At 50.3% G+C, this 25,582-nt stretch overlaps 3 non-coding genes across 3 annotated transcripts; 1 reads left to right on the top strand and 2 right to left on the bottom strand.

The window, feature by feature from the left end:
- Positions 1-8,022: 8,022 nt before the first annotated feature.
- On the bottom strand, positions 8,023-8,095 carry TRNAF-GAA (transfer RNA phenylalanine (anticodon GAA)). Its single transcript has one exon. It is a non-coding gene; the product is annotated as a tRNA-Phe (tRNA).
- Positions 8,096-8,516: 421 nt separating this feature from the next.
- Positions 8,517-8,589, top strand: TRNAR-UCG (transfer RNA arginine (anticodon UCG)). The gene has a single exon. It is a non-coding gene; the product is annotated as a tRNA-Arg (tRNA).
- Positions 8,590-22,617: 14,028 nt separating this feature from the next.
- Positions 22,618-22,689, bottom strand: TRNAE-UUC (transfer RNA glutamic acid (anticodon UUC)). Its single transcript has one exon. It is a non-coding gene; the product is annotated as a tRNA-Glu (tRNA).
- Between the last annotated feature and the right edge of the window lie 2,893 nt (positions 22,690-25,582).

Here is a 25,582-nt window from a genome sequence, read left to right as displayed (position 1 = left end):
ACCAGCTGAGGTCCTACCTGCCTGCAAGCACTCAGTGTGTTGTCAGATCAGTGTGCTGAGTCCTCCTCGCTGGCTGTCAACGCTGCCTGCGCCTGCCTACCCTGCCTACCCTGAATCAGGTGATGTGTGTGCACAGTCTCAGAGTAAAGCTGCCATAATAAATGTAAATGCCACTTTAACAAGAAAGTGTTAGACAGCTGAAGTAAAATCAACTGCAGTGGTAAGATGCCGCTCCAGATTTAAAAAATGCACAAAACAGGCTAATATACGTCCAAACAATACAATAGGCACCCACCAATTGAGTTTTTTCTTAAATAAATGGGAAAAATTCACCCATTTGTGCAGGAAATAGACCAGTCTGGCAACACTGGACAGAAGAAACCAATAGACAAGTCAAGATTCGGGTGACTGCATGGCCTAGTGTATACGGTGTCTGTTGCACCTGGCACTTTTTGCAGGGTCATCCCTAATCTTTTTGCCTCCTTCCTGCTAATTATTCTGACTAGTTTTTGTCAGCTTTAGGACTCTGGGCACTTTACCACTGCTAATCAGTGCTAAAGTGCATATGCTGTCTGTTTAAATTGTATTGTTGATTGGTTTATTCCTGATTGGCATATCTGATTTACTGGTAAGTCTTTAGTAAAGTGCACTAGAGGTGGCCAGCGCCTGTAAATCAAAGCTACTAGTGGACTTGCAGCACTGGTTGTGCCACCCACATTAGTAGCCCTGTAAACATGGCTCAGACCTGCCACTGCAGTATTTGTGTGTGCAGTTTGAAACTGCCAATTCGACCTGTAAAGTGTACCCACTGCCAGGCCCAAACCTTCCCTTTTGGTACATGTAAGGCACCCCCAAGATAGGCCCTAGGTAGTCCCATGGGCAGAGCGCAGTGTATTTAAAAGCTAGGACATGTACTGGTGTGTTGTACATGTCCTAACAATGAAATACTACCAAACTCCGGTTTCACTGTTGCAATGCCTATCTCTCTCATAGGTTAACATGGGGGCTGCCTTTAAATAACTTTAAAGTGCAGTTTCCCTTTGAGAGCAGATAGAAATATGGAGTTAAGGGTCTCTGAACTCACAATTTAAAAATACATCTTTTAGTAAAGTTGGTTTTTGGATTGTGAGTTTGAAAATGCCACTTTTAGAAAGTATGCATTTTCTTGGTTAACCCATTCTGTGACTCTGCCTGTTTGTGGATTCCCCGTCTGGGTCAGTTTGACAGTTGGGCTGTTTACACCTCTCCTCTAGACAGTGGCACAAAGAGAGCTGGGGTGTAGCCTGCATATCCTGATGAGCCAGCTGTGGTGAGAGGGGGGGGAGAGTGGTCACTCACACCTGAAAGGACTGTGCCTGCCCTCACACAATGCAGTCTCCAACTCCCTGGTGTGTGTCTGGGGCCTGGCCTGGACAAGGAAGGATCTTGCAAACATGTGAGACTTTGCTCTGAAGTTTGCCAACTTCAAAGGCAGAAAGGGGTACAAGTAATAGACCCAAAACCCCAGACTTTTAGAATCTTTCTGGAATCAAGAGGAACCTCTGCCAAGGAGAAGAGCTGAAGAGCTAGAGGAGGAGTACTGTCCCTTTGCTGTGTTGATTTGCTGGACTGGCCTGCAGTTTCTGCTTCTGCCTCATAAGAGTGCAAAGGGTGAATTTTGGTGTGTGTCCTGCTTGAGAAAATTCTATGAGGGCTTGTAGTAGAGCATGGCTCCTGTTGGAAGACTCAGGGATATCAAAGACTTCAGTTTCCTTTTCCTACAACACAGGGAACTGTGTGCTTTGTGCTGTTCAAGGAGAAAAACCACTGCAACACTGTCAACGATGCAGCTGGCCTACACAGTGACCTGCTAATGTCGCACAGAGCCGCACTGCCCCACTTCACACAGTGACCCTGGTCTCACTAACACTGTCATCGGACGACTTCACTGAGCCGCTGCTCGCACTGCGACCTATGGGCCCCGCACTCCGGCTTTGTCTGCTCTCACTTCAGTCTGGGCATCCCCGATGACGATGCTCACGCTGACACCAGAGTCGCTGCCTGCACCGTGGGCTGTGGACACCGCTTGTGAGGTACACGAAGCACCGTCCCGTCTTTACCACAGCCCCGGTCCACCGACGCCAGTACCATCGACTCATTCACAGCACTAAACTCTGCTGCACTGTGCAAGTTGAGGGGGTGTCTGTGTGAGTAAATAGAGCCTGAGTGAGTGGATAGTGCCTCTGTGAGTGAAGAGTGCCTGTGTGAGTGAATAGTGTAGTTGGGTGTGTGAATAGTGCCTGTGTGAGTGAATAGTGTAGTTGGGTGAGTGAATAGTGCCTGTGTGAGTGAATAGTGTAGTTGGGTGAGTGAATAGTGCCTGTGTGAGCGAATAGTGCCTGAGTGAGTGAAGAGTGCCTGAGTGAGTGAATAGTGTAGTTGGGTGAGTAAAAAGTGCCTGTGTGAGTGAAGAGTGCCTGTGTGAGTGAATAATGTAGTTGGGTGAGCAAATAGTGCCTGTGTGAGTGAATAGTGCCTAAGTGAGTTAATAGTGCCTGTGTGAGAATAGTGTAGTTGGGTGAATGAAAAATATCTGTGTGAGGGAAGAGTGAAGTTGGGTGAGTGGTATGACTGAGTGCGGGGGAAGGTGTCTGCTTGCATGGGGGTATTAAATCCAAACATACTGGCGTTGCAAATGCTTGTTTGGTAATTATGAGTGAGACTGAAATCGGGTGACGTCTTGCATTCCGGAAGCTTCCAGTGATTTTTACCAGATTCGGTTCCTCAGTTCCTCTGACAAAAGGAAAGTGTGTTGTTTTGAGTTGAGTTTTATATGACAGTGATTGTCACACACGGGGTCTGCCACAACCGTGAGGATATTACATGACAAACATGGCACTGAGTTCTCCCGTGGTACACTGTGGCTTGGTTTGTTAAAGTGCCTGCCTCATAAGCAGGAGGTCTGGAGTTCAAATCTCAGCAGTACCTTGCGTACTTTTTAATTTCGGTTCACAGCCCCACAATTTATTTCAGCAATGTGTACTCAAAGCTTTTTATTTCACTGAGAATGTTTTTCTAATCAAATATTTCTACCATGTCCAATCTCCCAAACAGAAATATCCCCAGTAAGTACACAATCATTTATCCTGTCACACATATTTTTTCCCAGTGCACACACATGTGATGTGAAGGTTTTTTACAGTGTTCCTTGTCTCATTCCTGCCCCCCCACATACCAAAACATAACATACCTACTCCTGATTTACATGTGTCCAGTGCTTTAAATGGGCTGGTACCGTCCGGTACTGAGCACCAGCACTTTTCTATTTGGAGAGGGAGAGTACCTGCACTTCTCGGGAAAACTTAATACTTTTAATTAGAGAGTACCGGCACTTCTCAGAAACTATCCGGTTTCTATTTTTCCATTTCAAGCACTGCATGTGCCATCTGACTCATTCAATGTGCAGTTTGATCTCTCCTATGTGCAATCCTCCCTTCTTTTTTCGATCTGAGATTTGGTGTGAGCAGTCTGAATTATTCTAGGTGCAACGAGAACTGCTCCCAGGAGTTGAGGCAAAAGGTTTGAGTGTGGGGTGGTGATGTCCTTCCCTTGACAGGATGGCCTGTGTGCTGTGCTCAAGGACCTGATTAACTTCAAAGAGGTCTCCCCTGTCATAGGCAGATGTAGGTAATATCAGGGATCGCCCCTTCCTTTGTCGCTGTAGCCAGTCAGGCACCAAGCCTAGTGGGAGAGGCGCTGCTCCCCAATCTGGTTTAGAGTGACCAAAAGGCAGGAGCTGCTCATTTCACTGGCCACAATTGTGGGGTGGTCTAAGGAACACTCATAGGGAAAGAAAGGTTCAGCCGTGTTGGAGTTTGGCAGAGAGGGGCACTGTGGGATTGTTCACATTAGGGCACACAGGAAATGTAACAAAGGTTGGTAGGGTATCCCTGGGAACTTTCCCCATATTGGTTAAGAAAGGGCAACATGTCCCCCCCCACACACACAAAGGCATAAATGTGGCTTCCACAGTACCCTAGAGGGAAAAAGTCCCTAAACCTGGGCGGACACACTAGCAGAAGAATGACATTAGAAAGAGGAGCCACCCTCTCCTCCTGGATGACCTGCAACATTGACTAAGGACTTAGGGGGTCATTCTGACTTCCGCCGGCCGCGGTAACCGCAGGGCCGGCGGGAGCCGCCAGAATACCGCTGCGCGGTCAGAAGACCGCCGCAGTTATTCTGGGTTTCCCGCTGGGCTGGCGGGCGACCGCCAGAAGGGCGCCCGCCAGTCCAGCGGGAAACACCCTTCCATGAGGATGCCGGCTCCGAATGGAAGGGGTGCGACGGGTGCAGTTGCACCCGTCGCAATTTTCAGTGTCTGCATGGCAGACACTGAAAATCTTTGTGGGGCCCTGTTAGGGGGCCCCTGCAGTGCCCATGCATGGGCACTGCAGGGGCCCCCAGGGGCCCCACGACACCCCATACCGCCATCCTGTTCCTGGCGGCCGAAACCACCAGGAACAGGATGGCGGTATGGGGGTCGGAATCCCCATGGCGGCACAGCAAGCTGCGCCGCCATGGAGGATTCCCCAGGGCAGCGGAAAATCCGTCTCTGACCGCGGCTGTACCGCCGCAGTCAGAATGCCCATGGGAGCACCGCCAGCCTGTTGGCGGTGCTCCCGCGGTCCCCAACCCTGGCGGTCTCGGACCGCCAAGGTTGGAATGACCGCCTTTGTCTCCTAGGACTCAATTGATCTCCAGCTGATACCCAGAACTCGATGGACCTTCTCAGGTCCAGTGGTGCTGGACCCCTTACTGAGGATCCTGGGATCTCTTCGCCAGGAACCAGAACAAAGACTAAAAGAGGCTCAGGGTAGGCACTACCTCTGACCCCTGGTGCCAGTGACTGGGTGGAACGGGGGAGGTCCCGCCAGACAGTGCCGTTCCCACCTGCAAAAGATGGAGACAAGCTGCTCCCTCGATGGGAGCAGCAACAGAGAGGCCGGCTCCTGCACACAGCACCCAAGGTGTGCGCACGAGAGAGGAGCCTGTGAGACAGATGGGAGTGGGCCCCCCACTCCACCTCCATCCTCCTTAACTAATTCTGGGTTTCCAGTGGGCACAGGCACCCAGGATTACCAAAATAACAAAAGGAAAGGAAACCAACAAAATCCACAGCACGAGACCACAGGAGTCAAATGGACCAGCTCATTGTTTATTCACAAACTGCTGAGGGATGCATCCCATAATGCCATGCAAGGGCTTCAACCAGCATATTTCCTTTCTCGTGCTGCCCCAAGAAGGGGCATGGGCACCACTAATGCAAGCTTTAAGTGTTGACGAGGATTGTTGGAAGCACAGCAGCCCCCCATGTACTCATTTAGCAACTAACCCAAAGTCTCCTCGGTGAATGAATTCATGAAACCCAGGAGAGGGCTTCATTACATTCAAAGCACTCTGAACTGCTGCAGTAAACTCCTCAGCTTGGGAAATGCAACAACCCTTTTCGGTGGGTTCTATTGCTGTATTTAGCAACATAAAGAGTGTAAACGAAAGATTCTGGGTTTGTTGGTAGCTATTTTGAATACAAATGCTTTATTTTATTGATGCAAAATGCACTGCTTACATTTATTATGGTTGCACTGGTGTATGGTTATGGTTTCCATTGGTTTAAATGGTGAATTCTAACATGTGATTAGTATTATTATTATGAATAAGATGACCCACGTGGCATGCCTTCTACATATTCATGTGGACAAATCCAGTAGGCCTGACTCATGTAAAATGAAACACCCTTATATTGTGGTGTTGGGTCTGGTACTGATGGGGGAGATTGTGATGATGGGATCCAAGACCCACTAGGGGTGAAATGTGATATAAATGTGTCACCAAAGGTACTTACATGTAAGTGATATATATATGTGTAAATTAATATGTATTATTTAATAGCATGAGTGTATGAATGTATGCCATGCCATATGTGCCAAGGCATTGGGATTGCTAGTGCCCCCCCGGCCCCCTCCTGAGCTGGACTTGGACTGCTCTACGTCACCACCCACAAGAATCAAGTCCTACAGTGTGTACTTGGTCCCCAGTAAGGAGACAATTGTGGACCTATTACTTGTGAAGGACCCACATCCCTCAAATCACACCCTTCACAACCAATAACCCTATTTCATACAGGGGCTATTTTGAAAAGTGGTGAATACAATACACATTTGTATGAAGATAGCAGAGGAGAGTGAATACTACCTGCATATTCTGCATTAAGCACTTTGAACTGTTGTGAAAGAGCTCAAGAAGGCGCTGTGAATCCCAGAGGTTATGTCTCACATTTCCCAGGAGCAGGCATGAGTAGATAAGGCAGTCCAGGCTTTGCACTTTGAGTTCTGGGAGTTGCAGTTTTGTGTATCCAATTATGCATTCAGGACAACAAGTCCCAGAATGCAAAGAGAAAGCATTGACTGTCTTAACTCCATGCCTGGATCTGGGAAGTTTAAGAGTTCTGCTCACTGCATGTTGTTAGTAGGTTTGCCCATGTTCAGATTTCTGTGGGATTGTCTGCAACTGAAGTGCCTGTCCTTGTAACTGCACCGAGCTTGTGTGGGACACCAAATTTCATGTATTTTTTTTCTCAGCACTGAAGATGAACAAAACCGAGGTAATAAAAAATAAACTCTGCGGAAGGTGCTTCACCTCGAGCTGTCCTGAGCTTCTCTCCGTGTGCAGTATTCCATGTGCCACGGGGGGTCACTGGAGAGGTTACATGTACGCATCATGTATGTGGGCGGCTCCTTCAAACAAGGCTGGACTGACTCCAGGGCCCGTGGAGGATGCAGTACGGAAGCAGGGCCGGTTTAGGGCGGTGCGACCGGTGCAGCTGCACCTGGTGTTGATTCTGGTGAAAGGCAGGGGCGCTGTGATTAAAAGTATGAGAACTTCCTCGACCATGGGAAATTTTCAGGCAACAATAAAAACGCCAAGACAACTTTGATGATTAATGTTCATGTTGGTGAGAAATGAGAATTTTGTCTTGTGGCAGTTTTGACTCATCATAGAGTAGCGCAGCGGGTTAATGTGCCTGTTGCAAAGAACGTGCACATGCAGATCACACGCCTGAGTGTGAGTGAACTATGAGTAGCGCTTTACAAAAATGAAATGTATGTGAGAGAGGGATAAGGAGAGATGAGGGGGCTGCTGGAGAGTGGCAGTGAGGGAACTCCTGGCCAAGGCAGAGAGGGTGTGGGCAAAGTGGGCGCTGGTCCAGGGCCCCAGCCTTCCAGGGCCCCCCTGATACAGCCAGCTCATCTGCAGAGAGGCTTACCCTGATGACCTTGAAGAATTCTTAATCACATTGCTTTAAATACTGTTTCCTTTTAATTTAGTTTTAATGTGGGTGATGTGTGAGAGTCAATTACAAACATTTTGCACAGAAATGTGTTTATACTTCCTGAAACAGCCATAAAAAAAAGTTTATGTGAGATTAAAACAGACCTCTCATACAGAAACGGGAGGGTGTCCAGAGATGATTTGCGGCAACAGTAGTGAGCAGCTGCTGTGTTACAATATTGAAAACACACGTCATTGTCTCTGAATATTCGATTTAAACACACATTGAAGTTGGAGGAATGTGCCTGTGCGCTGGGGGGAGAGGGGAGGGGCGGACTGTGGCACCGGCGTGTATTGAAGAGACAAATCACACGGCAGCCGTCACTCAATAAAGGCAGCAAAGATTATGCGGCAAAACAGAAAAATTACATGGTGTTTGAGGAGCATTATAACGAAGCCAAGCCTATTGGCTTTTCCAGCGCTTAATTTACTATGTCCCATTTGACATCCAAGCCTTTAAACCCTGGGTACGAGAAAGCCTTACTCAGAAAGTGTGCTCAGCGCATCCTCCTTTCTGTGGCTTAATTCTTTTTAGGGGGTGGGGGTCAGTCACTTCCGCCTTCGTGCACCCCAGTTCTATATATTTTTATCTATTGTATTTTCTGCCCAGTACTAGATGAACTGGAAAGAAAGAAAAAAACACAAAACCTTTGCCGAAACCCGGGATCGAACCAGGGACCTTTAGATCTTCAGTCTAACGCTCTCCCAACTGAGCTATTTCGGCTGACTGAGGAACTGTTGATAACGTGTGGAACATACTATATCCGCCACCACATCCAGGCAGGTCCCTCGTCCCCCTCCATAAAATTAGATACAAATCTATATTGGAGCAGTAATGTGACTAGAACTTCTCGGTGATGCATATTCACAGGAAGTTGGACGTCAAAACAGACACTAATGTGTTGAAAATAAAAATAAAAAAACAGAACCTTAATAAGGGAGTCGGTACCCAGGTGTAGTGCCTCGTCAGATTGTCGAGGCGCTTGTTACATTGCCTTACCTAGGCTGGGCGAGAGAGCTGTCCTGAGACAGTTTCTGTAAAAATGGGCACAATTCACTGCCTTTAATGCAAGCTGTGCCCCGTCCTTCGAGGGCATGTCTCAGTGGGGCCGGGGTGCACAGCACATCAGCATCACCCATGTGGTGACCGCGTGGCCTAATGGATAAGGCGTCTGACTTCGGATCAGAAGATTGAGGGTTCGAGTCCCTTCGTGGTCGAGGTCCTTTAGCAGCTCCAGAGAATAAATCTTTATGAAACCGACAGTCACGGCGCACGTTTCGACCGCTTTGTTTTTATAGTAGTCAAGATGCTGCTGGGGACTTGGTGATTCTAAGAAATGAGCACAAAACTTACCTTAAAAAGCCTGTCATACGTTTCAATGCATAAACTTGCTGCAAAATTCTACATTGTGAGTTTGTTTTTAAATCACTGCACAGTGTAGCTCAATAAAGCACTGCACTGTGTCGTCACTAAAGCACTGCACGACATCTCTCACTAAAGCACTGCGTCCTGCACTAAAGCACAGCACTGTGTCCTCGCTATAGCACTGCACAGCGTCCAACACTAAAGCACTGCACTGTATCCCTAATAAAGGGCTGCACACGGTCCCTCACTAAAGCACTGGACAATGTCCCTCACTAAAGCACTGCACAATGTCCCTCACTAAAGCACTGCACAATGTACCTCACTAAAGCACTGCACAGTCCCTCACTAAAGCGCTGCACAATGTCCCTCACTAAGTACTGCACAGGGTCTCTCACTAAAGCACTGCACAGTGTCCCTCACTAAAGCACTGCACAGTCCCTCACTAAAGCACTGCACTGTATCCCTCACTAAAGCACTGCACTATGCCCCTCACTAAAGCACTGCACTGTGCCCCTCACTAAAGCACTGCACTGTATCCCTCACTAAAGCACTGCACTATGCCCCTCACTAAAGCACTGCACTGTGCACATCACTAAAGCACTGCATGCAGTGGCTCTCACTGCAGTGCTGTAAGGAAGACAGAGCGGCGCTCCACAAAGGACAACTGGAGGCCCCCACAGGCATCACCTGCAGCACGTGCTGCTCCTGTTCCCAGCAGGCGCTGGAGAGAGGGGCTGCAGGCGCTGCACTGATGGGCTGCAGGCGCTGCAATGAGGGGTTGGAACTGCTGCACTGAGAGGTTCCAGGCGCTGCACTGAGGGGCTGCAGGCGCTGTATTGAGTGGGCTGCAGCCGCTGTACTGAGGAGCTCCAGGCGCTGCACTGAGGGGCTGTAGTCGCTGCACTAAGAGGCTACAGGCACTGCAATGAGGGGTTCCAGGCACAGCACTGCACTAAGGGCTACAAGGTGCTGCACTGAGGGGCTTCAGGCGCTGCACTGAAGGGCTGCAAGTGCTGCACTGGGGGGCTGTAGTCGCTGCACTGAGGGTCTGCAGGCGCTGCAAAGAGGGGTTCGAGGCACAGCACTGCACTGAGTGGCTACAGGGTGCTGCACTGAGGGGCTGCAGGCGCTGCACTGAGGGGTTGCAGGTGCTGCACTGAGGGGCTGCATGCGCTGCACTGAGGGGCTGCAGGCGCTGCACTGAGCAGATAACTATATATGACCCCGGGCAGAGGACCCAACCCACTGCTTTTCTTTCCACACTCCTTTGACTGCTGCTAAAGTTAATGCCCCACCTCGGCTCTTATTATTGGGGCAATAAAGTCTTCACTCTGCTTGTGTTTCAGAAATCTTTTTTTTTTTTATAAACAATTTTTATTGTTTTAAAGGGAAAGGGAAGAAAAGGTCAGAGCAGAAGACATATACCACATATAGAGTTCCATCTTCAACCCAAGATCAATATTAACAATTGACAACATTGCGGACCATAAAGCAGACAACAGTTCGGGTCTTGTTACAGCATTCATTTCCATGCTTTTCCTTTGTTCTATGGCAGTAAGTCCATCCATCGTCCCCATATTTTCTCAAATTTCCGAGGGCAGTCCCTGGATTCATAAACCAATTTTTCTTAGTTTGCACACCAATCAACACCTCTTTTCCATTTCCGGAGTGACGGGCCCTTAGGGGAGTTCCTGGCAGCAGCAATGTCTCTTTTGGTGACCAGCATGGCTGTGGCAGCCAGGGCGCGCCTTGCACGTGTTCCTCCCATCTCCTCCATCACCCCTAGCAGAATTAACTTTGCGGATTTCTGTACCTCTTGTCCCAGGGCCCCTCCCAGTTCCTGGACCACTTTGTCCCAATACGTCTGTATCACTTGGCAGGTCCAGACCATGTGAAAATAATTTGCAGGCTCGCTCGAGCATCGTGGGCACTTGGCAGAGGGGCGGAGCCCCGCCCTGTGCAGTCTAGATGGTGTCAGATACGCTCCGTACAAATAATAGAATTGCACTACGCGAAGTCTAGCCGACACCGCCAGTATCTTAGGTGCCATCAAGGCCTCCCTCCACTCCGCCTCCTCCAGGGCCCCAACCCATCTGGTTCTAATTGAGCTTAAGTTACCGGGGGCGTTGTTAATTAGCATTTTATAGATTTGAGAGATACCTTGTCCTTCCAGGTTCCCCATAAGCAGTTTGGCCTCAAGTGGATTAAATTGTGGCATGGGACCACGATATACTGGGTCTGTCCTGATCATCTGAGCCAAAGGCTCAATGGCCACAGTGAATAGAAGGGGAGATTAGGGGCATCCCTGCCGCGTGCCCCTGTGAACCTCAAAAGTAGAGGATAAGACCCCGTTGACCTGTACGCAGGCCGTAGGTTTGGTGTATAATGCCTGGACCAGACGGCGGAAAATCGGTCCTAGACCCGCGCGTCGGAGCACCAAAAAAAGGAACCCCCAGTCAACCGACTCAAAGGCCTTTTCGAAGTCAATAAGTAAAAAGGCAAGGTCTCGGGGCAATCGGCGTCGCTCCGCCAGAGCCACGTGTAGTCGACGGATAAAGTGTTGTGTACTGCGGGTTGCCATAAACCCACATTGGTCTGGGTGGATTAGTTGGGGCAGAACCCTCTTGAGATGCACGGTGAGGATGGAGGTGAAGATTTAAATTTCGGTATTGATCAGTGATATTGGTCTATAATCTGCACAGTGTAGCAAGGGGGGTTGGGTTTTTGGGAGCACTACAATCGTGGCGGTGTCTAACTCTTGGGGGAAGGATCCATCCGTCTCCACTTCTGCAAAGAGGCGCATCAAGTGTGGATTCTTCTTTAAATGCTTTGTAATACTCCGAGGGGAACCTCTCGGGACCCAGCGTCTTCCCCGTACCTAGTGCAGAGATGGCTACCCCAATTTCCTCTGTGCTAATAGGTTCTTCTAAGATCTGCACCTCCGCCACGGGTAACTGCGGAAGGGGGACCTCATCCAATAATTGGCGGGCCTGACCTAGGTCAACCCATGCAGACGCCTGGTACAATGCACCGTAGTATCTGGCAAAGGCATTCTCTATTTCGGGGTGTCTCACAACGAGGCTCTCATCCCCGTCGTAAATTTTGGGGACAATCCTGGAGGCATGATGGCGGGACACCAGCCAATACAGCATTTTCCCGGTTTTGTCCCCGCACTCATAGATTTTTGCTGTGCTGGCCCTCCACAGGGGTTTCGCAGCCTCCAGAGATTGATCTCGGATTTCTTCCAGATTAGGAGGAGTTGTCTTGTCACGCCCTCGCTTGGGTTTGTTGCACTCTCGTTTTCCAGACACATCGCCCAGAGCTATAATTGTGCAATATGCTGGGTTTTGGTGCATTCCTGGTTGCGTATCAGGTTTTTAGCCGTGCCTCGCAACACCGCCTTGCCCGCCGCCCATAGAACGCCAGTGGAGGTCACTGACCCTTCATTCAAATGAAAGTATTCTCTTTGGGCCTGTTGCAGCTGCTCAGTGTAGCTTTTATCTTGGAGGTACCACGCATTTAGCCGCCACATAGGACGGGACCGAGACCGAGCGGTGTGTGGTCAGAAACTCCTCTAGCTAGTATTTCAATATGTAAAGGGCGGTGCAGTCCGTACTTGGGAGTAGCACCAGGTCTATTCTGGATTGTGAGCCATGGGCCGCTGAAGTGTGAGTGAATTGTCGCCGTCTAGGGTGCCATATCCGCCAGGCATCACAGAGACCTGTCGCAGAGAGCCATCCAGGGATTCCCGCTGCTGATGTGTGTCTATACGCGGAGAGTGGGCCGGCTACATCTAAGGTCGGGTCTGAGGTTGCGTTGAAGTCGCCTCCTAGCATAGTAAGCCCAGGGAGTAAGTCTGAAAGTAGTTTGGTGAGGGCCTGGAGAGTTTTACTGATCAAGGAGGGAGGAGCATAAAAACTGATCATGTTGATTGTGGCCCCTTCAACTTTGCCGGTGATGGCCACATAGCGTCCCTGTCTGTCCCTCCATATCTGGATGTTTGTCATGGGGAATGTACGGTGTAGTAGTATGGCTAGCCCCCGTGATCCGCGCGTGAACCCTGCGTGATATACCCTATCAAAACCCCGGCGGGCCAAGAAGGGGCAGTTATCTCTCTGCGGTACGTTTGATCTTGTCAAGGAGACCATTGACGTTCCACGAAATAACCTGTGTCTGATTCATGGGGGTGGGTGATTTTGAAAATTCTCATAATGGATATCACAGCTCTTCATTATTAGGCCTAGAAACTTCGAAAAGCCTGTCTCTTGTCCCTGCCTCCGCGTGTCCCCATTGTGTCAACTGTGTCTCCGTGTCCCCTGCTCTGTGTACTAACTAACAAGCATAACCATAGCGCTAGCATAAAAACCATAACATTGGCCTTGGAAACCAGGCCTAAACTCCCTTGCCCCCCAACTCCCACCCCTCCCCATACTTCCCCCAGAAGCATCTGTCGCCCAAATATAGTACCTCACTTCTAGAACTGGTGAGGTGGACCGTTAACTGATAGGGCAGTGGTAGTGGTGGTGGGCCCCTCCATGGTGTCGGATCAAGTATAGATACACAGTAAACGGGAAGTAGCTAGAGTTGGCATAGTGTTCATCCTCCCGACAGTCTGTTTCTTTTTCAGAAATGATTCTCGTTTGTGGGATCACAGTACCTGGCTGCGGGATAAGTCTGTGTCCTCCAGGGACCCCAGCTGGGACTGTGTCACACTCTGCGGGTCTTGGCTCCCCGGATCATCTTCAGAGTTCTCTAGTGGTCGTGGGCTCCGCGGCTCCACCTGGCGGGTCTCCAAAGGGGATTCTGAGCGGGATCCGCGTCGCACCCTGCGTCGCCGTGAGCGTGTACGCTGGCGTCGGTCGGGTTGTTGCCCCCTTTGGTGATTTGGCAGTGCTTTGGGCCTGCCTGTGTGTGCCCAGTGGGATCTCCTCTGTCAGCCACGTCCACGCCGCGGCCGGTTGTTCAAAGAAGTAGGTCTTATTACTGTAGACCACACGGAGTCTTGCCGGAAATAGGAGTCGGTACTGGATGCCCGTTATTCTCAGTTTCTGTTTCACCTCGGTGAATGAGCAACACTGCTGTTGTACTTCATACGTGTAATCAGGGAAAAGGAGGACCTTTGCTCCATTGCAGAGAAGGTCCCCTCTGGAGCGCGCTTCCTGCAGCACTGCTTCTCTGTTTTTAAAATTAAAGAGACAAATTATTACTGGCCTGGGCGGGGAGTCTGGCGGGGGTCTTGACCGCAGTGCCCTGTGGGCTCGCTCAATCACGAACCATGGCGTGAGGCGGTCCGCCGGCATCCAGGAGTGGAACCAGTCCTCCAAATATGTGGCCAGGGATGACTCTGCTGTGGCCTCTGGGAGACCCACCATACAAAGGTTGTTACGTCTAGACCTGTTCTCCGCGTCTTCGGCTCTCGAATGCAGTTCTGACATGCGAGTAGTCAACGCTGAGACTTGGGCCTTGAGAGCGGTCACATCATCTTCCACTGTGGAAATTCTGGATTCGGCTTCTGTAATTCGGGCCGTGGCGTTGCGAAGAACTTGCTGGACCAGGGCCACGTCCACCCTAACTTCTCCTACCTTGGATTCAACGGCCACCTGGGAAGCCTGGATCGCCTGAAGTATCGCCGTCAGTTCACCGGATGTCGGCCGTGGTTCGCCACCTCCACTCGGGCCTGGTCTTCCGTCCGGGACCTGGTTGCACCCGTGGTGAACTGGTCTATGCGCGTTTGTGGCATTGTTTGCTGCGCTGACTTATCCTTGCCCATGGCGTCTGGTCACAGTTCCAGCCCCACAAGAGGTTCAGCGGGTGGGTCACCAGCGCTGCCCTATGAGGCCATCGCACATTAGTTCAGGACCAGGAGTGATTTCTTTTGGGGTCCAGTTCAAGTTCCGCCACGCCTTTCCATACACCGCGTATCAATCGAACAGCTTCGAGGTCTCAGAAAAGTCACAGCCCTCCATTAGCCAGGTTGTCCCCCCTCCGGTGATGGGCTCATTCCAGGAATCGCCCCCGCCTCCGCCGGTGCTCCTACTCACCCCCTGGGGTGACCTCAGGTCCCAGTCACACACTCGGGCAGGGGGCGGGGGGGAAGAGCAGATCGAAGGGGGGGAAAGAAGAAGGCTAGTCCCTGCGGTTCAGCAGCGCGTTGTCTTCCAAGGCCGGGCCCCACCCCAATGAAAGGGGGAGAGGAGGAGATCACAAGGATGCTTCCCTCCCATCCAGCGGTGCTGGTTCCGTGTCTCGGCTCCTGGGTGGCCGCCCCAGCCCACGGCTCACCTCTATTCAGTGTTGGCCATCAATTCAGTCTCCAGTGGCGGCATGACTCCTTCTTTGTCTCGGTAGACAATGGGCGCGTGTGCGTCTTAGCAGCGCCCCGGCGATCCCGCGGCGAGGCACTTATTTATAGCCCGGGACCAGGGCTTTGGCAGCTCCGGACTGTTGATCGCCCACGTCTGGGCCACGGACTGGAGGAATTCTCTCTCTACTCTCTCCCCCGTCTTCTCTGCTCCGGGGGGGAGGGGCGATGAGGCCGCAGGTCTCTGCTTTCCTCTGGCTGCTCTCAATCGCAGCCCGCCTTTGACAGTGAGGCGCACTGCTTCGCCGCTGTGAAGCGCTGCGGTAGGGTGCGCGGGCGAGTCCGAGCTACCGCCGCGTCCCAGCCCCGGCCAGTCCGCTCCTCGGCCTCATCCTCTGACCGCCATCTTAGTCGCCGGCGGCCTCGGCAGAAACCCACTCGTGTTCGGGCCAGGTGGGTCGGGAAGCTCTCTATTTGTCCCCAGGTGGGGCAGCAGAGCCTCGGGGGAGCAACGACGATGCCGATGGGAACGGATAGTGTTCCTTGCAGGAGGCAGATGACAGAGGGGTCCAGAGCACTATGAAAGTGCGACCGCCATCTTGACGCCTTGGCCACGCCCCTCCGTGTTTCAGAAATCTTAATGTGCGCTAATTACCAGTGTGTGATGCTGCATCAGCCCATGAAGGGCCATCTCTGCCCTCAGTCTCTTCACTTTCTCACCCTAAATTTTGTGTCAAGACCGGAGGCTCCTATTATGCTTATCTTTTCTTGCTTTAATTCAGCAGCAGCAGTCAACAATAAAACTACAAATCCCATACAGCAAAAGAAATAAGCCAATAGAAAGAGAAACGTAGTTCATCAAATACAACCAATCAGTAAAGTATACACATATTATGACCTCACTTGACTGCGAACAGCCCTCTTTTCTTGCTGCTTGCAGTCAAGTTAAGTAGTTCTCCGCCTATTTATTTATAATAGTTGGTATTCTATGTTATATGGTTTTAATTACACTTTTATTATAGTTTGCAGGCTTTGCGCTGCACTTTTGTTCGTTTGAGGCTCTGTTTAGACGGCATGTTGCCGCACTGCCTTCAGCGCGCTTCCCCTCGCGCTTCTTGATGGTTAGAAACCGTTCCTCAGATAGTGTCCGCCATTTCCTACCGCTTCTGAGGGTTGATTACACGCTACTTAGTGCGCTCCATGGGACATAGTTAGGCCAGGTTTTTTGCCTTCGTTTCACTCCGTTTTCCTTGTTGGCTCCTCATCGAGTCTCCTGCTTCCTTCTGACAGTGAGGACTCGTTTATCACACCCTCGTTACCTCCCCTTTCCTCCTCAGCTTTTTCATTCAAGAGCACTCCCTTGAGTTTTTTAACCCTTTTTTGTCTGAATTGTTAGTTACTTTCAACCTCATTTCATTCGAAATGGAAATTGATACCTCTCCTTTAATTCAGGAGGCTCCAGAGGAGGAATCCAACATTAAAGAGGAATTGAATAGTTCTATTCAAGCCTCTGTACAACAGGCAGTGTCTGCCTCAATTAGCAAAATTACAAAAAATTTAGAAACTTCTATTGTTAACATTAGGTCTAAGACAATGTTGGCTCATTCTGCTGGGCAAGGCAGAAAGTGCCCTTTAGCGAATTCAGAACCTAAAAAACATAATTTGGCACTATTGGTTGGTGAGGTTTCCTCACGCAAGGCACAGGACGTGGCTCCTCACAGGCCTCCTTCTAAGGAGGGTAATACTCATGAAAAACAGAAGATTTCAGCCAAATGCACCCCAAAAGCCAAACATATTTCTTCACTTATTTTGGCCTCCTCCATCCCAGATACAGCTATGATTTGGCTAACGTGGACTCAGATGATGATTTATCTGATAATGATAATGGAGGACTTCTATCACCTAATCCAGCAAAGAAATTAAAAATTGCACAACAGGATGATCCCAAACCTAATGTGGTAATGGACTTGGATGGGGTCCCTATGTTCAATCCCACTCATATTCATCATCCCAATTCTACAGAGTGGCTTCCTGCGGATCATGTTGGTGAATATGTATCCTCCAGATTACATTTTACCTTGGACAAACAAACTAGATCAAAATTAAGATCTGAATGCACACATCCTTCTCTCCCTCAAAAAATTACAATCACTCCCTCCACCGACCGAGCACTTGTTACGTTCTTTTCTAAATTTGGCAAGGACCCTCGCAAGGGTGTAGACAAAGCTTGGTCCTCATGTCAGGACAAACATTTGGATGTGGTTGGTCCACGGACTCGTATATTTGATCTGGCAGAATCGGCTAGGCTGGATAACTTTACCATAGACCCTGAAGAATTGTCCCTCTCGGTCCAACGTGACTTTTGTCTGCTGGGTAATGCTAACTCTGCCATCACCCATGAACGCAGGAAGGGATTACTCCTCAAACTGGATCCCAAATTGTTTAACCTTGCTACAGTGGATCCTGGTATCAAAGCGGAAGGTTTGCTGTTTGCCGATTTGTCAAAGAACTGAGTAAATACGTCTCTACTTTTGCGTCACTGGACAAGGCTCAGCAATCCCCGAAGAAAACAGTTTCCCAACTGGTTTTTGTCAGGACTGGCAGAGGAAGGAACCACTTTGCCGGCCGTGGTTACAACAACCAAGGTTCCAGAGGCTCCTACAATAGCTCCTACCAAGAATACAAGCCTCACTTCTACCTGCAAAGAGGCAGAGGTGCCCGTGGCGGAAGCCCCAGAGGTTCCAGGTACTCTGATAAATCAGGTGAGTGTTCATTCTGGCCTTCTTATGCCCAGAGGGGGCTATCTTCACTCTTTTCTCCCAAAATGGTTGTCAATCACAGCAGACCCTCAGGTTTTAAACACAGATCAAGGTTATGTTATCAAACTCTACTCAGAACCTTTTCAGTCCTCCCCTCCTCATTCACCAAAGTTCTCAAAAGAAATGTTCGATCTAATTGCTTCAGAAGTGCAGTCCCTTCTCCAATAACAAGCGATCGCTCCTTGTCTTCCTGACTCATCAGGTTTTACCAGCTCCATCTTTTTAGTTCAAAAGAAGAAAAAAAAGATGCGCCCAGTAATCAATCTCAGGTTATTCAATCAATTTGTAGTGTATCGCGGTTTCAAAATGGAAAAGATTCTTCACCTCAGAGATACCCTTCTTCAAAACGACTGGATGGTTCGTTTGGATTTGCAAGACCCCTATCTCTCTGTTCCTATTCATCCAGGTTACAGAAAATGTCTTCAGTTTCAATGGCTAGATCAATTCTTCCATTTCACAGCCCTTCCATTCGGTCTCTCTTCTGCTCCTTGATGTTTTACATGGTTATTGAAGCCGGTAGTAGCTCTTCTGAGATCTCAGGGTGTAAGACTCATTATTTACCTGGACTATATACTCTTAATGAACCAGAGTATTCAATCTCTTCAATCCCACATTTCCCTTACCTGCTCCCTTTTAAAGGATATATGTTTCGTTCTCAACAAAGAAAAATTTTTGCTTTCTCCAACTCAACACATAGAATTCCTCAGTTTCCTAATAAATTCGGTTTCTGCCACTCTTCACCTCCCTTCTGCAAAACTAAAATCCATAAAATCTGAAATTCTTCAGGTTCTGCGAAATCCTTCCCTTTCCCTCAGGTCACTCGTTGGCATAGTAAGTCTTCTCTCTTCTTCTTTCCAAGCCATCTTCCCAGGCCCTTTCCATTATTGGGCTCTCCAGAGGTTAAAAATGTGGCATTTAAGAAAGGGCCTCGCATACTCAGACTCCGTTTGGTTAGATCAGGATTACCACGTGGAACTTCAATGGTGGCTCCTCCATTTAGATGCCGGGAACGGCAGAACAATTTTTGCATCAGCCCCAGATCTTGTGTTAGAATCAGATGCAAGCCTCTCGGGTTGGAGAGCCTGCTGTGGTCCAATATTGACTGGAGGTACATGGTCTTTAGAGGAGTCCAATTTGCATATACATTGTTTAGAGATGCCTGCAGGCTCCTTTGCAATCAGAAGCCTTCCAAAGAACAGAGTTTGCTGAGCTATCCTTCTCAGAATGGACAACATTTCGGCAGTAATATATATAAACCATTTAGGGGGTGCGAAATCCAAACCTCTTGCGAAACTGGCCAAAGCCTTCTGAGAATATTGCCTTTCAAACCAACTTTCGGTTCGTGCAGAGTAACTTCTGGGCAACCTCAATGCCATAGCGGATTGCCACTCTCGGCATTTCCGGGATTCAAGGGACTGGAAACTCCATCCCGTAATCTTTCATTCCATCCAGGACAAATGGTCCTGTCACTGTCAATAGATCTTTTCGTCTTCCGTCTCAACTCCCAGCTCCCTCAATTTTACAGTTGGCACCCGGATCCATTGGCGCCAGCCTCAGATACTTTCTCTCAGGACTGGTCTGTTTCCCTAAATTACGACTTGCCCCCCTTTCTCATGATCAACAGGCTACTTGCACAGGTAAGGCATCAAAAGGCAACTCTAGTTCTCATAGCTCCCTTCTGGCAGTCCCAGGTCCATGGTATGAAGTTTGGTCTGGCTGTGGCATCTGGTTCCACGGTCAGCAGCTAGTCAGTGAAGTGGACCTCACTGGCTTGGTGGTTTCTTGAGGTTGCAGAGTGATGCCTTCACTCTGGAGGGAGATCGTTGGTGAGTTTTGAAGAGTGGAGGTCCTCTGGATGTTTTTAGAGTCCGTTCTGTGTCCACGCAACCACTCAGCAGTGATTGTCGAGTCCTGGGTGCAGCAGGCAGGGTTTGGTGCCTTTTCTTTGTGCAGCAGGTCTTCAGTTGTCACGCCTTGAGTCTTCTTTGTTGCTGGTCTTCTTGAGTCCTTAGAGTATGATTTCTTGGTCTAAGGATGCTCACTAAATACTGTATTTAGTGGGCGTGTTAGGGAGAACCCGGTAGTGACCAGTGGGTCACCTACCTTTGGGTGGCTACACCCACTAAGTGACCACTTCCTGTGGGCAGAGGTCACTTCCATACACCTGATTGGCTATTTTCCTTCCATCCAAGATGGAGGAAAATGAAATAGAGAGTCCACCTCCCATGCAACACCTTAGGGGTGATTGGATGCTAGGTAGGGCCGCTCCTCCTGTCCTTTGTTTGATTTTCCACCATTGCTGCTGCCAAAAGTGGGAGTTTGCAAAAGGGGCAGACATCTGCTGCTTGCAGCAGGCCTGGAGGTCAAGTTTCAAAGGTGGTAAGTCCTTTGAAGCTCGCCAGCAGTGTACATTCCTGAGGGAGAGGGTTTTAGCATCTCCACCCAGGAAGGGCTCTGTTCTGAATCCCAGAGAGAAGGATCTCTCACCCCAGGGATGCAGATTTGAATCTGGAGGTGGCAGGCTTGATAAGACCGGCTAGCAACCATGCCAGGGTAGTTAGCTTTTACAGGGAGCACCTCTAAGGTCACTCCTGGGTACATGTGGTTAATCAATCCAATACTGGTACCAGTTTGGATTTATCATTCTGAGTTGTTTGAGACCAAACAACCCAGGGTTCAGAGTGACCATCATGTAGCTGCGAAACTCATATTGACCAGTGTCCAGCACATGCATTTAAAATGGCTGCTCTGTTCACTCACTGTGTCCCAGGTTTGGAAAGGACACAGTGGGGGCATATCGCTCATGCAGCTATGCCCTCACATACATCATAGTGCACCCTGCCTTAGGGCTGGAAGGACTGCCAAAGGGGTGTCTTACCTATAGCGTATGCAGTGTATGTTGGACAGGGCACACAGGCAGTGTGCCATGTCGAGTTTTTGTTTTAGGTTTGCCTCAAAGCACTCAGCCTACAATGATAGAGATGGGTAGATCTGGATGCCTGGCCCTAGAGGGTGGCTCAACGACTGCTGCTGCCCTCAGGGACCTACCCTTAGTACCACATGCCCTGGGTACCTAAGTAGCATTTATTAGGGACTTATAGTGGCAGCTAAAGGTGTTGCCAGTTGTGCCAATGCATCACAACAGCTTAGGGAAAGAGATCTGACCTAGGGAACCTGGTTAGCAGGGGCCCTGGGCACTAACAACCTTTTGGCTACATTACATACCAGGCAAAAAATGGGGGGCTAGCCATGTCTGTGCAGTGGTAAAACACACAGACCTACAGTACCATGCATTAGTGGGAAGGAAACAGCCCAAAAAAGATACAACAGAGAGTTAGGGAGAGAGAAATACAAAAAGAGGCAAAGAGAAAATAAACTACTGAGACTGAAAAGAAGAATAAAGACTGACAGAGAAAAAGCTGAGAATAATACAGGCTCAGGATGAAACAGAGAGACCAAACGGGTAAACAGAAATGTGCAGAGGACGCCAAACTGCACTTGTGATTTTGTTCAAACGCAACGAGGCGCCCAAGTTTGAAAGGACATAAAACCGTCAGGTACTAAGGACATTTTTCCAAACCTTAACCTCTCAGTCCTCAAGGAGGCGTGGGAAAGTAAGGGATTGTGTGGGGAGGCAATGAGGACATATAGCGCCTACAGCCCCTTTCTTTCTAGTACAGCGCTTGCGTGGGCTGTGAGCAGTGGCCAGGGATGCTCTGAGCCGGGGTGAACAGCACTGCAGCACCAGCCAAATGGTGCCCACCTGACCTACTGGACAAAGAGTCTGACTGTGGATCAGAAAGTTGAGGGTCCAAGTCCTTTTGTGGTTGGGTGTTTTATCAACTGCTGAAAAAGCGCTTTTTTCATTAAGCGACACGTAGGCCGCAGGTGAGGCGTGTATTTCTGCAGCACACTCGGAAAGAGGAAATGCCTCAGAGGATTTTTTTGCCCAGTACGGTGTCCCTTCCTGCACAAAAACAATCCTGCTTACAGCGCGGGCACCTGGCGCTCGGCAGCACATTGTGCGCTGGGAAAAGCCAGAAATGCGCCTCCAATATTAAGAACGGCGCATTCCCGCCCTTCCCCATCACGCAGCACAGCAAGGTGACTGGCGGCTCCACGTGACGCGATGATAACTAGGCCCAGAATCTAAAGCTGCAAAAGACAAATTTTTTACGTAAACATGTCTCTTTTTTTGACAAACACATTTTCTCAGCTCAGACATTGAGTCCATCTAATGTAATGTAATTGAGAAATCCCGGGAAATAAAGCCGGATAAAATGCGCACCCTACATAGTGATGGACGATTTACTCACTCAAGGATGAGAGACTGTATGTGTAAACAGCCGTAAAAGGCACAAACCGCGCTCCTATCCACAAACATCAAGCAAGGGGTTTTAAAACACTTATTTTATCAACCTTTGGAAATATAAAGAAAAGAAAACGTTGAGCATCGCCGTTTCGCACAGAGAGTGAAAGTTACAGGTTTTGTGACAAACTGGGGCGGCCCCCCCAAATCACAGCCTCGTGGCAGCAGCGGGGTCACGTGCGAAGGTTCCTTTAAAATGAAACTCATCTCAGTGAGGATTTTATCACCGTTTTTGTATCAGCAAAATGTTATGGACGTTTAGGTGACATCGTCCGGTCTTTAATCCCTCACGGTGTGACAGAAAGTAGGATCGCAATAAATGAATAATTATCACAAATGTATAGAACAAAAAACACAGGAAAAACCAAATACATGAGAAAAAAAAGACACCTTCCCATACCGGGAGTCGAACCCGGGCCGCCTGGGTGAAAACCAGGAATCCTAACCGCTAGACCATATGGGAGCGCGTGAGTATGATGCTAGACTCAGCATATCTGAGAACTGACCTTCCTGTGGCGACTGTACAACTGCTGCAGAAGATGGTATATGTGTGGGGAAAATAAACAACAAAGAAACATGACCCCAATATGTGTTCAAACACATAATAAAGAATAAACCCAAGTCAGGATTCCTCCCTGCCCTGATCTTCCCACCTTTCTGCACTAGGGACCATGTACCACAGCTGGGAAACTGCACCAAGGACCATGCACCACAGCTGGGAGACTGCACCAGTGCACCAGGGACCATGCACCACAGCTGGGAGACATCACCAGGGACCATGCACCACAGCTGGGAGACCGCACCAGGGACCATGCACCACAGCTGGGAGACTGCACCAGTGCACCAGGGACCATGCCCACAGCTGGGAGACATCACCAGGCACCATGCACCACAGCTGGGAGACTGCACCATTGCAACAGGGACCATGCACCACAGCTGGGAGACTGCACCAGGGACCATGCACCACAGCTGGGAGACCGCACCAGGGACCATGCACCACAGCTGGGAGACCGCACCAGTGCACCAGGGACCATGCACCACACCTGGGAGACCGCACCAGGGACTATGCACCACAGCTGGGAGACCGCACCAGTGCACCAGGGACCATGCACCACAGCAGGGAGACCGCACCAGGGACCATGCACCACAGCTGGGAGACTGCACCATTGCAACAGGGACCATGCACCACAGCTGGGAGACTGCACCAGGGACCATGCACCACAGCTGGGAGACCGCACCAAGGACTATGCACCACAGCTGGGAGACCGCACCAGTGCACCAGGGACCATGCACCACAGCTGGGAGACCGCACCAGTGCACCAGGGATCATTAACCACAGCTGGGAGACTACACCAGTGCACGAGGGACCATGCACCACAGCTGGGAGACTGCACCAAGGAGCATGCACAACAGCTGGGAGACTTCACCAGGGACCATGCACCACATCTGAGAAACTGCACCAGGGAGCACGCACTACAGCTGAGAAACTGCACCAGGGACCATGCACCACAGCTGGGAGACTGCACCAGATACCTACACTAATGAAGAAGGAAACACGGAGCAGGAAAGAACTTCAAACAGTGAGACAATGAGACAGCGAGTGACTGAGAGGAGAGGGGTAAAAATACTCCAGTAAACTGGAGGTAAAGAGACTCACAGTGAGACACTCAGACAGCGAGGGACTGAGAGGGGTAAAAATACTACAATAAACTGGAGGTAAAGAGACCCACAGTGAGACAGTCAGACAGCGAGGGAATGAGGGGTAAAAATACTACAATAAACTGGAGGTAAAGAGACTCACAGTGAGACAGTCAGCCAGCGAGGGAATGAGGGGTAAAAATACTACAATAAACTGAAGGTAAAGAGACCCACAGTGAGACAGTCAGACAGCGAGGGACTGAGAGGAGTAAAAATACTCCAGTAAACTGGAGGTAAAGAGACCCAGAGTGAGACAACAAACAGTGAAGACGCAGAGGGGGTGGGGGAGACCCCAGGGGCTGCTGTGTCCAGATGAGGTGACTCCTCCCACATTGCTGTGGTTGTGTCATGTGACAGCCCCCTAATACCAAAGGAGTGAGGTGCAGCTCGAGGCGCTTTACAGACACAAGTGATTCCCTCCGCAGCAGAGCATGAGAATGAGGGGAATAAAGAGGAGCGACGAGGGGCTGGGAGAGAAGCTTGGGGGACCCCTCCCTGCCCCCCAATGTGTCCAGCTCACAACCGAGGGAGGGTGATTGAAAGAAATGCGCACAAAACCATTTTTACAAAGGCTGCCACGAATTTGCTCCAACATCCTGCAATGTGCCCCCCCCCCCCCCCACTGAAGCTCTGGCTGTGCCCCTCACTAAAGTACTGCAGGGCGTCCCTCACTAAAACTCTGTTCAGCTTCCCTCACTGAAGCACTGCACACTGTCCCCCACTGAAGCACTGCACTGTGTCCCTCACTAAAGCACTGCACTGTGTCCCTCACTGAAGCACTGCACAGTGTCCCCCACTGAAGCACTGCACTGTGTCCCTCACTGAAGCAAAGCAATGTGTCCCTCACTAAAGCACTACATGCAGTGACTGTCACTGCAGCGCTGTAGGGAAGACACTGCAGCTCTGCACAGAGGACACCTGGAGGCCCCCACAGGCATCACCTGCAGCTCGTGGTGCACCTGTTCCCAGCAGGTGCTGCACTGACGGGTGCAGGCACTGCACTGTGAGGCTGCAGGCACTGCACTGAGTGTCTGCAGCTGCTGCAGTGAGGGGCTGCAGACGCTGCACTGAGATGCTGCAGACGCTGCACTGAGATGCTGCAGGCACTGCACTGAGGGGCTGCAGACGGTGCATTGAGGGCTGCAGGCGCTGTACTGAGGGGCTGCAGACGCTACACTGAGTGGCTGCAGCCGCTGCACTGAGGGGCTGCAGCTGCTGCTCTGAGGGGCTGCAGGTGCTGCACTGAGTGGCTGCAGGTGCTGCACTGAGGCTGCATGTGCTGCACTGAGGGTGATGGCGCTGCACTGAGGGGTGATGGCGCTGCACTGAGAGGCTGCAGGTGCCGCACTGAGGTGCTACAGGGCGCTACACTGAGGGGCTGCAGCCGCTGCACCAAGGGGTTGCAGGTACTGCACTGAGGGGTGCAGGCACTGCATGGAGGGGCTACAGGGCGCTGCACTGAGGGGTGCAGGCGCTGCACTGAGAGGCTGCAGGTGCTTCACTGAGGGGCTGTAAGCGCTGCACTGAGGGGCTGTAAACGCTGCACTGAGGGGCTGCAGGCTCTGCACTGAGGGGCTGCAGCCGCTGCACCCAGGGGTTGCAGGCACTGCATTGAGGGGTGCAGGTGCTGCACTGAGGGGCTGCAGGCGCTGTACAAC

This window comes from Pleurodeles waltl, chromosome 4_2, assembly GCF_031143425.1.
Source record: "Pleurodeles waltl isolate 20211129_DDA chromosome 4_2, aPleWal1.hap1.20221129, whole genome shotgun sequence".
NCBI classification, from domain to species: domain Eukaryota; kingdom Metazoa; phylum Chordata; class Amphibia; order Caudata; family Salamandridae; genus Pleurodeles; species Pleurodeles waltl.
This window is presented reverse-complemented; position numbering and strand designations above follow the sequence as displayed.